Source organism: Ambystoma mexicanum, chromosome 7q, assembly GCF_040938575.1.
Source record: "Ambystoma mexicanum isolate Mex_15411 chromosome 7q, UKY_AmexF1_1, whole genome shotgun sequence".
Taxonomy (NCBI): Eukaryota; Metazoa; Chordata; class Amphibia; order Caudata; family Ambystomatidae; genus Ambystoma; species Ambystoma mexicanum.
Genome location: NC_090941.1, coordinates 746,181,991 through 746,197,209, shown reverse-complemented (window position 1 = coordinate 746,197,209; position 15,219 = coordinate 746,181,991).

The window sequence follows — 15,219 nt, the reverse complement described above, 5'->3', positions numbered from 1 at the left end:
AAAGTATTCTTTAAGCATTACTTTTGCCGTACTCATTGCTGTGAAGTATTTTAAGGGATATGCCTCCACCCACTTGCTGAATGCACAGATCACCACTAAGACATATTTCAAGTTTTGGCACCTCTCCATCTCTATGAAATCAAAATGGATTACCTCAAAAGGCATAGAGGGCGGGCCAAAACTGCCTATTGGAGTCACTGTTCCCTTTTCTACATTATGTTGTAAACACGTAATGCAGTTCTGCACCAACCTCTCTGCATTGTTCTTTATGTTTACATTCTTTCATACTGTAGATAGGTGCTGTATTATTTTCTTGGCACAGATGTGGGTAGGGCTGTGAGCCATTGTGACCATTGCAGTTACATAGGAATTTGGCAACATCCAGATTTTAGTTCCCTTGTCCACCCAACAACCCTCTCAATCTAACTCAGCAGAGCCCTCTGCCCACCCTTGTATCTCATCGGCCGTGGCTTCGGCCTGAATTTCTTTGACAGTGGCAATTCCATCTTCTATCATACAGGGTACTTCCTCAGTCTGGACTGTCATCATTTTTTTATTCAAATCACTGGCAGTTTGTTTCGCAATTCTGTCTGCAAATGCATTTCCCTCTCCCACTTTGCATGTTACCTTTTTATGTGCCTCGCATTTCACTATTGCTAGGCGCTTAGGAAACGTGAGTGCAGACAGCAATCGTACAATGAAAGGGCCATGTTGAATTCTGGCCCCATGTGATGTCAAGAAACCCCTCTCAGCCCAGAGTCGACCAAAGTTATGAACCACCCCAAAAGCATACTGACTATCAGTATAGATATTCACGTTCAAATTTTCAGAAATCTCACAGACTCTGGTCAATGCTATTATTTCTGCGGCTTGTGCCAAGTTGTAGGGGATTCTTTTGCTTTCTACAATGCTCTCTAGTGTAGTGATAGCATAAGCTGCAGTTGACGTGCCATCAGGTAGTTTAAAACAAGAGCCGTCACAAAATACCTCTCCATCTGGCTCCTTTTGTGGGGTGTCACTTAAATCAACTCTCCCCTTCATTTCTTCCTCAGTGACCATTAAGCAATAATGGGGTGGTGATTCGTTGTCACCAATTTCTTCTGTGGGCAGTGGCATTAATTCTGCAGGATTCAAAGCGCTACACCTCATAATTTGGATATGGGGCGCGAATAAGATAATTTCATATCTTGTCAGTCTAGCAGAGGTGAGGTGTTGCGTCTGTGTCCTATTTAATAGGACATCTATGGCATGTGGCACCATCAGAATTAAAGTATGCCCCAATATCATCCCTTCCGTTTGTTTCACCGACGCAGCAGCCGCCGCGACAGATCGCAAACCTCATGGTAGTGCTTGCGCTATAGGGTCCAGCGCAGAAGAAAAATAGCTGCACGGCCTATTTCTTCCACCTTGTTCCTGTGTCAAAACAGCCAATGCACATCCTTCATTCTCGCATAAAAACAATCTAAAAACTTCTTCATAATTTGGTCTGCCCAAAACTGGAGCAGAACATAATGCAGTTTTCAATTGATCAAACGCTCTCTGACATTCTTCATTCCACTGCAAAGGTATCACCACATTCTTCTTAGTTAATAGCACCATTGGCTTCACAATCAACGCAAAATTACCGATCCACTGCCGGCAATAAGAAGCCATGCCTATTATGGCTCTGACTCCTTTCTGTGTCTTTGGAATAGGCATACAAGAAATACTTTCTATGCGTTCTGGCGTTAGCCTTCTCCCTTCTTTCGAAAGTAGGTAGCCCAAATAAGCCACCTCCTTTCGATTATATTGAAACTTCTTCAAACTAGCTTTATGGCCATGTGTTGCTAGGTGTGACAGTAGTAATAAGGTGCTCTTTTTACAAATCTCTTCTGTATCAGCAGCGATCAACAGATCATCTATGTATTGCAATAGTACACACCCCACTGGTAATTCTAGCATGTCTAGCTGCTCTTGTAACGCTCTACTGTAAATACTCTGACTTTCCGTATATCCTTGTGGAATGCGCGTGAATGTAAATGATCGTCCCCCTAATGTAAACGCGAACAAATATCTACTGTCCTTGTCCACCGGAATGCTAAAGAAAGCATTTTTTAGATCTATTACACTAAAGTATTCTGCTGAGGCAGGAATCATTGTCAATATTGTAGTGACGTCTGGGACCAAAGGAAATTGTGGATCTACTACTTTGTTTAGCGCGCGCAAATGAATTATGAAACTATATGGTACTTCATTGCCTCCTTTCTTATACACTGGAAGAATCAGGCTGTTACATGTAATGCCTGTTATTTGTTCAATTACCCCTAATTTCACCCAATCTGAAACAATACTTTTCAATCCTCTCTCTCCGTTAGCCGAAATTTTATACTGGGGAATTCGCGGCAGTGTAACTCCTACTTTCAAAATGATCCTCACTGGCTCTATCTTCAAGCATCCTACATCGTTATCATGCATCGCCCATATACAGGTGGGCACTTTTCTTAACTCTCCTGGCAAAGTTTCAGACATGAATTCTGACACAGGGGCATCTTGTGGCCAAATCGTCAGAAACACCCCGTCTGACATGCAATGTATAATCACACCTAGCTTTTTCAACAAGCTTAATCCCAACAGGTTCTCTCCACACTTTTCTGTTAGGAGAAAGGGACAATGTTCAGTGAATGGTCCTATGGTAACTGGGACTGGTTGGGACACTGGGTTTATGACTGGTGTACCTGCGAACCCTACCTAAATATTCTTTTGCCCTGACAGTGGTATATCCGGAACCAAGTGATGGTCTATTGAACACTTTTTGTGCGGTGCTCCTCATTCCCGACTCTCATTTCTACGTAGGGTCCTCTCTGATTCACGGGAATAGACACTGGTTCCGACCCCTGCCCTGGGCTGTCCTATTGGGGAAATAACACATCATCCGATGTGTAGTCACTACTATTACTGTAATACGTATTTGGCTGCATATTGAAAATGTTCCCATTCTTTCCTCTATTTCCCCCACTCTGATTCCCATACTGTTGGTTTTGCTGACCCTGATTCTGGTTAGGAGCACTTTGGTTTTGGGCTTGGTTTTGATTACCTTCATTATTGTGGTGCTGCTGCATACTATTCCTATTTGGTCCATTCGCTCCTTGGTGCCCTCTTTGCTGTCTTCTCTGGCCAGATCCATTTCTATTCTGTAAATGTGGACATTCCGTTCGCCAGTGTCCTTCCTCCTTACAGTATGCACACTGATTTGGTCCCAATGGCCCCCCATGCATATTCAAATTACTCCTCCCTTGCGCGTTCCCTCTTCCTCTATTATGTCCTGCTACTTGCTGCAGTAACACCCTTGTTTTCAGTATGCATGCTTTCAAGTCTTCCCCCACCGGTTTTAACAACAATAATTCGTCCACCATCGCCTTTCGCCCCGCGATGGTAACTGTTGCCGTCGATTATGTGGCCCTAGCACTTCCTTCCTATCTCTCCTGATATCCTTACCCCTGCACCCAGGTGCAGTAAACATTTCAGCATATTCATTATCCAATTCATTTTTTAGCTCAAAAAGTCCATACACATGTTCCCTTACTTCTTCATCTCTTTCTCTACAGCGTGCTAATGCATTCAAATCTAACAATCGCTGCGGTGGTAATTTCCCAATTAACTGTTTCCATCTCTCCACCAAATATTCCCCCATGCATTCCAACACTACTTCGTTGCTTCTTCGGAAGTCACACATCGAAGCCAATGCTGCCGTCCCATTCCTATCTATATACATCTCTGCCTGTTGCTGCAATTCCACCTTCCTTTCTTTGCTGATCGCACTGCCAGTTACCCTTGTGCATCTACTTTGTTCAGTCCCGCCTCTCGCCCCCGTGGTTTCAACTTCAACCCCTGGAGGGACGGACGGTACCTAGTCTGTATCTAGGGCGAGAGGTGCGGATGGGACAATAGGAACGGGGAGTGTCTGCTGTGGGCCTGATTGGCTAATAGGAAGTGTTACGTGCGCGGTCTGTGGCTGTGGGAGGGCTTGAGCTACAGGAGGGATAGTTTGAGCTATGGGAGGGGCTTGACCAATAGTTACTGGCGTGTTTGGCCTCGCTTCTGATCTTGGGCCTTGTTTTGTATGGATCAATATGTTTTCCATCACTTCATCTGCTATGTGCAATTCCCGTTGTGGGTATATTTTTTCTATATTCAACTGGTCACGTCTACCTGACCTCCTTAGACTCTCCATCCACTCCTCCTCCTCCTTTTCTTCCGCTACTTCACCTTTAGATTTATGCCTGCGCGCATGCTTTGCTCTACTTCTAAATCGGAGCATTGCTTCCCTTCTCCAGTCCATAACGATATCAAATGCTGCGGGACGTGCTTTCTTTCTTATCAACACCCTTTCCAGGTTATCTATTCTCGCTATCTCAAAACTACCATTTATCGGCCACTGATGGTCTTGTTGCTTTCTGGTTTGCCTATGCCAAGTCTCACAGAATATTATCACTCCCACACCATACTTCACATACATCTCATATGCCAGCGTTCCCCCAGGTGGTGCAATTTGGCCATCTTCCAAAGATTGTCTACCGCAGTGGAAAAACCCTGCTAGAGTGGACAATACCCCAGGCATGTTTCAACCTCCCCTTGGTTAATCAACCTTACCTAGGGCGTTTGATTTTGCAAAGTCAACTCTCAACCAATATCAGGGTTATTTTGAATCGGGGTATGACTCACCTGATAAATCAAATTGTCCTTCAGGACACAATTCGTCTGTATACTGACGCAACCAATGACGTTGTGTCTGCGTTTCTTGGCTTCTGCCTCGTTTTGAAACCCTTGCCTCCTTGTTCTCTGGCCAGATACGTCGATCAGGGATCAGATGTGTGCAGATCTGCAAACGAATCTCTCATCACTTCTACAGGGCGCCCCGAACACCTCTTGATCCCAGCTCGATCGTCCCGTCCTCGTCGTTCTCCGCCTTTACTCTATTACAACGTACATGATGGAACAAGTGGGGGGGGGTCCCTATTCGGGCGTCATCTTGAAAGTGGCCCGTAGGGGTCCCTCGCGTTATGGAAACAAGACAAGTCACCACACACGATGCTGGACACGAGGTTGTATTCCCAAAGCTAGGGTTTATTGCAAAGCAAATAGTCTCAGTTGGCCAACTCGGTCTCACGCCCCGCGACGTGTATCTCTAGACCTCGAGGGACGCAAGAGAGCGAATTACGTACATCAGTTACATATATCCAAAATGCATATCATACAATCAGCTGTGACATGTTTAACACCTCCCTTTATTGGGTTTCTTTGAACTCGGTTTGTTGATGGACAATTTCGATGAATATGACACCTTCAAATATCTATTCTAGCAACAATATGCAACCTTGCAAGTGTGGAGACATCTTTTCTTTGTTGAACAGAACACAGTGCTTCTGTTCTTGTAAGCGAGCTACATACGGGGTGTTAGACAGAAACCTGTGCAGTTCCCTCTGGGACCACTGCAAAAGATTTAGGACTACAGGTGTTTGGCAGTAAACCCACTTGGTAGCAGTCTGTACCACACAGATTCACTTGGTAGCTGTGGCTGAGCAGTCAGACTTTCCTCAAGAAGAGTTAGGGAGTATACAGAGTATTCACAATAGGTCAAGAGAACACAGTAGAACAATTAAACACTGACCAGGGCTTGGTGTAAAAGAGATATAATAATTTATTTAAAACCACATCTAGAAAAACACACAGGCACTAATAGTAAGCAATTCAACAACACGGTCACTAAAAGATATACACTCCCTTAAAAGAATATTAGCCAAGTCTTAAGTAAAGCCCCACTTATTTTTAGACAGCGGTGAGCGCTTAACGTAGATGGCACTCTAATAGTTTGTTTTAAAAAAGGGAGAGAAAAGCAGAGAACAAGTTGAAACAGATCCCAACACTTTTATCAGAACATCACAAGAGAGGAAGGCAAAGTAAAACCGTGAAGTTCGAGTTCAAGAGGCCAGATCCACTTTCAGAGGATCCAAACAAAATGTGTCCAAGGTCACACGGTTGCAGTGCACAAAAGTCTTGTAAAGGTTCAAAAAGGAGTTGGACCAAAGAAAGAGACCAGTTAGAGGGTCAAGGCGGCCAGCCCAGTCCAGAAGGTTAAGGGGTTATTATTACCTTGTAGCAATCTTTAGAAAGGGAGGCCTGGCGGACACGGTACCTTAAAGTGGTGAGAACGCTCCAGCGGGGGCAGTTGTTCCTGGCAGCGGATGCAAGTCAGTGCTTCGTCCGGGGGAAGAGAGGATCTCGTCGTGGAGGAAGACAGGAGTCCGTTGCACTGACAGGGAAGAAACCAGCCGCGGAGATTCCCAGGTACAAGGAGCGGTCCGGTGATTCGCAGTTCAGTGATGAGTGGCTATCCGGCTGCCGGGGTGCTTGGCATGGGCAGTTCGACCACAAACCGGGCTGGGGTGAGAAGAAAGAAAGGTAAACTGGTTGTGCCCACCAGTCAGGGGAAGAAGCCTCTCCAGCCGGGAGATCTTCTCTGTCGTCGGGAAGTGGCGAGTCGGTTCTGCAGGGCTCCACCGGTGGTGTCATCGTGGTAGGTCGGCTCAGCTTCTCCCTCGTCAGATTCTCAGGTCCTGTGGCGACATCTGAAGTTCCAGTCCCCAAAGCCCTGCTTTTATGCAGAAAACCCCCATTCACTCAGCCTAGCTGTCACTCAAACATGCTAAGTGGTGAGCCGGCCGGCTCACCACTTGGGCCAATCACACAAGAGTGCGACTTGAGTTACCAAGGTAACTCAGTCCAGGGTGCCTAAACCCCCTCCGACACCCCCTATGGTACCCAGACAGAGTGGTACCACTTTTGGAGGCTTCTGTGGAGAAGCCCGCCAAAAAGTGGAACAAAGGGCTCGACTTGGGTTGGAGTCACAGAAGAGAACACACACGCCATTTTAGAATCGAGTCTTGGCAAAAAATACCAACCTGAGAATTAATAATAATTAAATAAACCGGTGGAATGTTCGAGGCTATGAGAATTAAATAATTAAAGTTGGTAGCCTCGAACAATGGGAAAATCCCATAGGAAAATATTTGCGGTCGAATATAAAAAGTAGTTTCCACTGCCACCAGCCAAAACTCGATCAGGGGGGATGGAGACGTGCCCCCTCGACTAACAGACCCCGGGGCAATCGAATTGCCCCAACCAGTACATCCACAATATGATGGTTTGTACTGGTTTCTGTTAATAATTTTGGACTAGTAAAACCAATGGTGACTTTACATGCCCTGGGAGACAGTAGTCAGTCCCAGGGTATGGAGTCTAGGGTGGGGTGTCACTATGACACCCCTGTGTTACTGCACGGAGGGTGCTGTGTAACACACATAGGAAACACACATGAGACCCTATGGAGTAAAGGACCCCATAGCCCATAAAACACATTACCAGTCAAAGGAATACCATAAATCATGTCCAAGAGTGGGAGAAAAAGAGTCTCACTCTTGGCAGGAGGAAAAAAACAAACTCCAGAAATCCAGCAAAGCTGCTGGGGGACTCACTAGGTTAGGAAATTCAGCCTAAAGAGAGAATTCTCCCTAACACGGGGGAAGAGTCACATTCCAGACCTTGCTTTCTATGAGGTGCTATTCGTGTCCTGGGAGCCGACACGCTCTACAGGGCTCGGAAAAGGGGGGCCGTAAGAAGAGCATAATTCAAGCCTTAGCTGCTTTATTCTAACATTCTCTACCATATAACGAGACTGGCTGGCAGCTGTGAAATGATTAAATGCCCTGCGGCTCTGCTTCAAGGCTACATTCGGGAGGGAGCCGGGCATTCCTCTCCGGAGCTGCCTACGTTGTGTTTCAACAAACTCTTATTAGCCTTGCGGCCTTGCGCCCTTGTCCTTTCACGTTCAGACAACAATGTTAACAGTCGAGCAGAGTAAGCAGAAATGTGCTGCGAAGCAGTTTGAACAGAAAGCAATGAGCAATCATTAGAAAACAAAATGGCGATCCTTGTTACATCAAAATGGCCGCTCATTGGTCAAACTCGGAAACCTGTATTCCTATCGTTATGTACATGAGACGGTTGGCTTTCGGCCACCAAAATACGTTTGCCGTCAATCGTGGGAGGTGTCCATTTTTCTAGACCAACAACATGGCCAACTCGGACCCCGTGTCTCCAGGCAGGCCTCCCCTGAAGCAAACTCCCCCCCTGCAATGTACATAATACCACGACATATACACGTCATTCATTCACAAACACACCCCTTTTTGTTATTTTTTATAAACCACTGGATATTTACCATGAGAACATCTTTGAGCACTGCAAGTCAACTCGTGAACGTGCTACTCTGTGACCGCTTCGAGTGAACTCATCAGTGTGCTACCTGTGAACATCTCCCTGTTCTCCTGCCACTAATTACTCTGCTTGCTGAATCCAGCTGTTTGTTGGTCAAGGTAAGGGCATGTATCCTAATCATATCTCCTTCATTTGTAAATGTATATCTATTCCGAAGTATCGAACTCCTCAGTGCTATGTTAATTTGTATAATTGTATTGACTTGAGTTTCTTTTGTTATGTTATCGATATATCAATTTTTATCAGTGTCAATTGGCATCGTATTGCATCCTTTGCGGACCGTGTCTATAATATAAGCATGTTTCCTTTTCATGCACAATAGTACATTCAAGGGACAAGTAACATGTTCTGGGGACAAGTAACATGTTCTGATTTTCAACACAACAATGAATCGTTTCTGCAATTTATCCCATAATACAGCCGCACACGCTGCACTGGTTTTGCTGTTGTGCCCAAAAGAAAGCGTGCAATGAACAATGTATGGTCCAATTCATTCTTTCTCACATGTTTATGCAAAATAATTTTCTGATAATGTTGACCTTTATTTTGCAGAATGTACAAGAGTGCCTGCATGTTCTATTTTTGGTTGCCCTTCGAAGACCCATGACAAATACGAAGGCATTACAATGCACGTTTTCCCTAAGACTGTTGATCGAATAAGAGAATGGGTCAGACATTGCGGATATCCACCGGAAGAACTTGAAAGTAGAGTCAAACAAGTCTTGGAGGACAAGAGGGGTCATCGATACCGCATCTGCAGCCTGCACTTCGACCCAGTTATGTACGACACATCCTTGTACACAAAGACGAATCAACTGAGAACAACTCGAAAATTGCTCCCAAACGCTATTCCGACTTTATTCGTGAAAATGCTGCCACAGGTGAGTCACGCTTTCGAAATTTAGCTTTTATTGTTGTAAATGTCACTTATAGCACTTATAGTACTTTCCGTATTTATGTGATTGAATAGCTGTTGAAATAATGACTATTTTGCTAAACATTAGTCCTTGTTTTGTAGAACCCACATAGAAAAATGATTTATGGAGAAGGATAAGTGTAATTTTCTTGTATTCAGTCTCCTTACATGCCATTTTGTAATGTTGGAATTTCTAAATCGAATAATACTTTCCCTTTACCACTCCATGACTATCCACCGAATATGAAGGAACAAGATTCAACATCCATGTCTTGCCAGGAGTCATCAACCACTTCCAGCGTGTATCAGGTAATCTTACCTAGCTATTCTGTTCCAGACTGTTTTTATGCACGCAATTCTAGATAATGTGATCATATTTTCGCAATGTAATATTGCTTTACACAATGTTTCATTCCTACTTTACTGTTGGTATGTACCTTTGTCGTCTTTCCAAATTGTGTGTCCCGTTTCCAATCTTTTCGTCCTTACTAATGCAAGTACTGTGTTTCAGGGAGATGCTGAAGCATCCACTACAATTACAACATCCCTCTTAGTCGATCCGGTGCCAGTGGTATGGGTCTTCATAGCTCAATAGGACGAGATAATCTGATAATATTTTCATATTGTGTAATTGTTTTACACAATGTTTCATTCCTACTTTACTATTGATATGTACCTTTGTCGTCTTTCCAAATTGTGTGTTCCGTTTCCAATCTTTTCGTCCTTACTAATGCAAGTACTGTGTTTCAGGGAGATGCTGAAGTGTCCTCTACAATTACATTGTCCCTTGTAGTTGTTCCGGAACCAGACCATACAGTTGATCCGGAGCCAGAGGTATGCGTATTGACAGTACCATCTAATGAAAGAAAGTCGGTCTAATTATATCTGTAATGCCAATTACTTATTTTAAATTGATACTATTTTTTGTAGGGATGTATACAAGATCCGTATATTGAACCGGAGGAACGTGGATCTGAGTCGGTGCGCCAGTTTGCTGATGTTGGAGTAAAGAAGGTTTCAAAGAAAAGAAATAAAAATAAGGTTAGTTATAAACACTTTCTATTGTTGGCAATAGTTTTGTGCTTAATCCTTCATTATATGCTTTTTTAAATGTAAATTAAACACTGTATGTTGGATTTACACTGAACATCCCTTTTCCTATCTGTCCTGTAGTTGCCCGATGGAGTACGGACTATGCAGACACAGACAGTGATAAAAATGACAGATGCTGCTTGCCAAACTGTTTTCACCATGGAGGAACTATTCATTGAGGCGCGTTGTGTTCACACTCGAGATGCCTATGTCTAATGGCCAGAAAATGAATTTAATAAGACCAGCGATTCCAGCAAAGTGTTCTTGGACCATTGCTACAATGCGCCTGCTCCGCCAGAGGAAGTTGAAATTGAATTTATAGATGATAGTTTAACATTACTAGATGACCACTTGACACAATCGACACCCGCCAAAAAAATGCCCCCCAAAAAACAGTCCACATTGATGTTTTCTCCTATCCATCGTCAAGTAACAGATGTTGAAATGACAGAAACTGAAGCATCAACACTTTTGACCGACGAAACAGACAAAGATATCGACTATAGTATGTCCGGTTTGGCGATGTCCACAACGGTTCAGCTGGCAATCTACTCTGTGCAGCAGCTTTACTTTTCAGTGGCTCTAGTTTCACAAAGTTATCCAGTTTCTTTCAGTTTGTGGGACTCAATTTCATTTCTAAAACGCAGTACTACAAATACCAACGTGATTATCTATTCCCTGCCATTAGTGAAGCTTGGAACATTGAGCAATTATCTATTTAAAGTACGACAAACGGTTCAGGCTAGCCGGTGATGGACAGTGTGACAGCCCCGGATTTTCTGCTAAGTACTGCACCTACCATCTTCAGGACATGGAAAGTAAGAAAATTGTGAGTTCGGTGGTCATGCAGGTGTCCCAATGTAAGTCCTCGGTGGCCATGGAGAAACTTGGTTTTATAAAATCACTGGAAGATCTACAATCGAGGGGAATGCAAATCGACCTCATAGCCACGGACAGACACGTTTCAATAGCCAAGACAATGAGAGAGCAGTATCCAAATATTAAACATCAATTTGATGTATGGCATGTTGCCAAATCAATTAATAAAAAAATCTCGGCTGCAGGGAAAAAAAAGGTTTTGAAAGTATTTCGCAATGGTCCCAGTCTTTCAGCAACCATCTTTGGTGGAGCTCCAAAACATGTAATGGGTCTGTGGAAATTCTACATCAAAAATGGCGGTCAATGCACCACTGTCCCAACGTTCACCACTGGACAGAAAACCAACATTTCCACCAATGTGAACATGGCCCTTTGTCCCCAGAGCAAGCACGGAAGAAGAAGTGGTTGATCCCATCTTCACCTCCACACAAAGCCCTTGAGAAGATTGTGTTTGATAAAACTCTATCAAGAGATCTTAAGGGACTCACAGAATTCTGTCACACAGGAGATTTGGAGGTGTTCCACAATATGTGCCTAAAGTACAGGCCAAAGAGATTGCATTTTGGCATCCAAGGGATGAAATGTAGGACTTTACTTGTGGTATTAGCGCATAACGAGAATGTAGGCCGGGAACAATCTAGGACTGCAGGAAACTTAGGGATGCTTCGCTACACTATGGACTTTACGAAAAGAAGCAAAAAATGGGTTGTCAAACCAGTATATGAGAAAATGGAATTCGATTTTGTGAAAGATCTTATTGTTAATGTTGTCGAGATGCATACTCATGGAATCGCACACAAATCTGTTCAGAGCACACATACATTGCCACAAAACATTGCCAGCGTGCCATGTCCACCCAAAGCAGAGCTTGTTAAATTGTTCAAATCCCGGTTGAAATGATTACCGTCTGTTTTTTGTTTTTGCAAAAAAAGTTTCTATTAACTGTACAAATAAAGTATGCATTTTGTCTTTTGAAATCTATCCTCTCAGTCCTTTTCTTAAAAATATATTACAATTAATACGATTGCTTTCACATTTCACAGTTTAGTTGAGATACTGTGGGACCTTCATTTTTCGTGTTAATGACCAATGGGTAACAGTGTGTAAGAATATTTGGGTTTTGGCAATTGACTTGCAATAAAGTTCCGCAAAAAGCTGAATAACTGCTGGTCCTACAAAAGGGATTAGACCTAGGCCACAAAACATTCTAGGCACGCAAGAAGTACTGACTGTGAAAACATGCCATGGGATAGGAGGCCATGAGATAAGCAGAGGTGGCCCTATTATTACACACATTTTGACTCCGTTTTTGTTTGGCAAATTTCACCTACAGCTGAGCAGCGCCACGAACAACGAGCAGTGATAGCCCCCAATTTCCTGTGCCCGTGCTTCAAAATTCATGTTCTCATGGATGCGTTGACACGGGATGTTGCAAAGTAAGAATGTATGTTCATTTTGAGTGAAGGTCACCAGCTTTGAATTTTTGCTTGGGAGCTGGGAGGCCCACACGTCCCGCGCACAGAATAAGGTTCTATTGTTTTTTGACCTTGAGAGGCAGGGACCATTCCGAAAGGGATTGAATTGAAGGGGGGTGTAATAACGTATGATATGATAAGGTTGCCCATTTTGAAACTGCACCTAGTTACATATAAGTTCAGTTAATGAAAAATCATTGACACGAACGGAGGAGTCTGCATTACAGTCTGCATTACCCCTAGAGAATGGAAATGCCGAATATAATGTAAGTTTCTCTTTAGACGATTTCATACCAAAACTAATCGAAATACGAATAGCTGACCGTTACTGCTAGGTGACATTGTACTTGTTCGTTCTGTTTGGCATAATGCAATGAAGTGCTAGTACAACCTTTGTGTGCTGGGCTATCTACCGGGCACATGGGCAGGCCAGCATCGAGACACATGTAGACCACCACTCGTTTCTCCCTGGCTCTATGCTAATAAATCATTACATTGTTTTTGCACCTCAAATTCTTGCCCCAGTTTACGAATTACGTTTAGAGCTCAACATTCTCGATCGCACTATCCTCGGAAGCAAATGGCAGAGTACTTTGATATTCCACGTTGTATTCTCTTGGTTCACATTGTGTCACCTCTGCGCTAATAAAGGAAATGATTAATTGTAATAAAGATCGGCTACTGAGACTTTCCAATTTTTATCTTTTGCAAACAGGTACATCGTGCCGTTCTGCGATTGTCATCTATTCCAGACCCCGACCGATGGCTTCTTCAACCGCCAGCTGCAGCTACATGTCAATCACTGGATCTACTTAACCGACTTTTGGGACGACAGACAAGGTCCAATATGTCCGTACGCGGTACCGGCGATTAGGAGCAACATAACAACCTTTACAGTGGTCTAGTGCCAAGTTCATGCACCAGCCTTGCTATTCACCGAACGACCGAAGGGCTTCATTTAGACAAAACAAACACCCTCTGTACCCAAAAGGAACAGCGCGTGACTCACGGTAAACATTTGCAGATTTAGGAAACGAAAGCAAAGAAATTTTAATTGATTAGGTCAGACGCTGCATGTTATCGAAACATTTAATGTGAAATAAATGCACTTTACCAATTGTACAGTCTTGCTGTTTCCTTTTAAAGTATAGTTTCATATTCCTAATTGTGATGCGCCGCGCTGTGAGACGATGTGTGTTGTTTTCCGGGTTCCGCGTCTATTCGCGTAGGTGACGACTGGGCGTGTTTGGCCACGCTGCCCAGCAACATCACAGAGAGAGGCAGAGAATATAAATGATTTGGTGATGTCAGGCTCAGGGACAGGGGATATGATTTAGTGCCGCAAACGCAGGTCAGCCAGGGCGATGCGGCAAGTGATAAGATTATGACAAGATGGCCGCGCTCTGCTGCCTGATTTTGCTTGTGTTCATGAGACAAAAACTCGGGTAAGGTGCATATGAAATGTTTGTATGATCGATCGAATTATGGTTAAAAGCACATGGCCGAACCATAGGGACAATAATATTTCTGACCGAACCCTTCCTTGCAATTGGCAGGAGGGAACTGTGCCTGAGAGAATGACTACCTTGTGCAGGTCTCAGATCCTTTCCAGGTTATAACACACATTTCCAGCTTGAGCTATTGTAAAGTTCTTAGTTCAAACTCAAAAGTTCCAACTCAAAAACCATTCCTTCTTGCCCATAATTGTCCTCCCTATTGGGTTCCTGGAGAATGCCTCCCTTCTCCAGGTATCTTACTATCAATACTTTTGCCGTGCTAGGAGAGAGAGTGACTCCTTTCCCCAGGCTTTTTTCTACTTAATTTCCCGGCACACAACACCAGGGGGTATGGCTTTCGTCCCTTGAGCTCTCTTGGCTTTACGATACACAATACCAGGGGGCATGATGTCTTTCCCCTGGTCTCTCTTGGTTTCACAGCACACTGACTTTGGGGGAATGACTCCCTTCTCCCAGGCCCCTCTCAGGCTTTGTCACACTTCACGGATGCTGTGGGAATGTCTCCCTTCCCCCGGCCCTTCTTAGGCCTTATGTCACATTTCAACACACCAGGGGGATGTCTCCCCCCTCAGCCTTTTTCAGACTTTTTATGGCCTTTCAACACACCAGGGGAAATGCGTCCCTTCCCCTGGCCTTTCGTAAGCTTGATATGACAGTTCAACACACCAGGGGTAATGTCTCCCTTTCCCTGGCCTTTCTTAGACACTCTATTTGCCGTGAGCCTTTCCAGAGTCTCTTTCACTCTATTTGACTTCTACTATCTCCGGTTCACTATCCTGCCAAGTATACTTCTTTGCCCAAATTTTCTTATATTTTAGTTCTGAGTCCCAGACCCTCTCAAAATGGTTTCTTGTGTTCCCTCTGTGGAACTGGGCGGCCCCCGTACCTTCAGTAGGAGCTCCTTGTCCTCTTTGTCAGCTTAGGTCTCCCCCAAATTTTCTGACGGCTCCCTCTCTGGTTCTTCAGTCCTTGCACTGCTTCCCGCTGCCTCACAGAACTTCACTGGAGTTGGACTGCGCATCTCTGC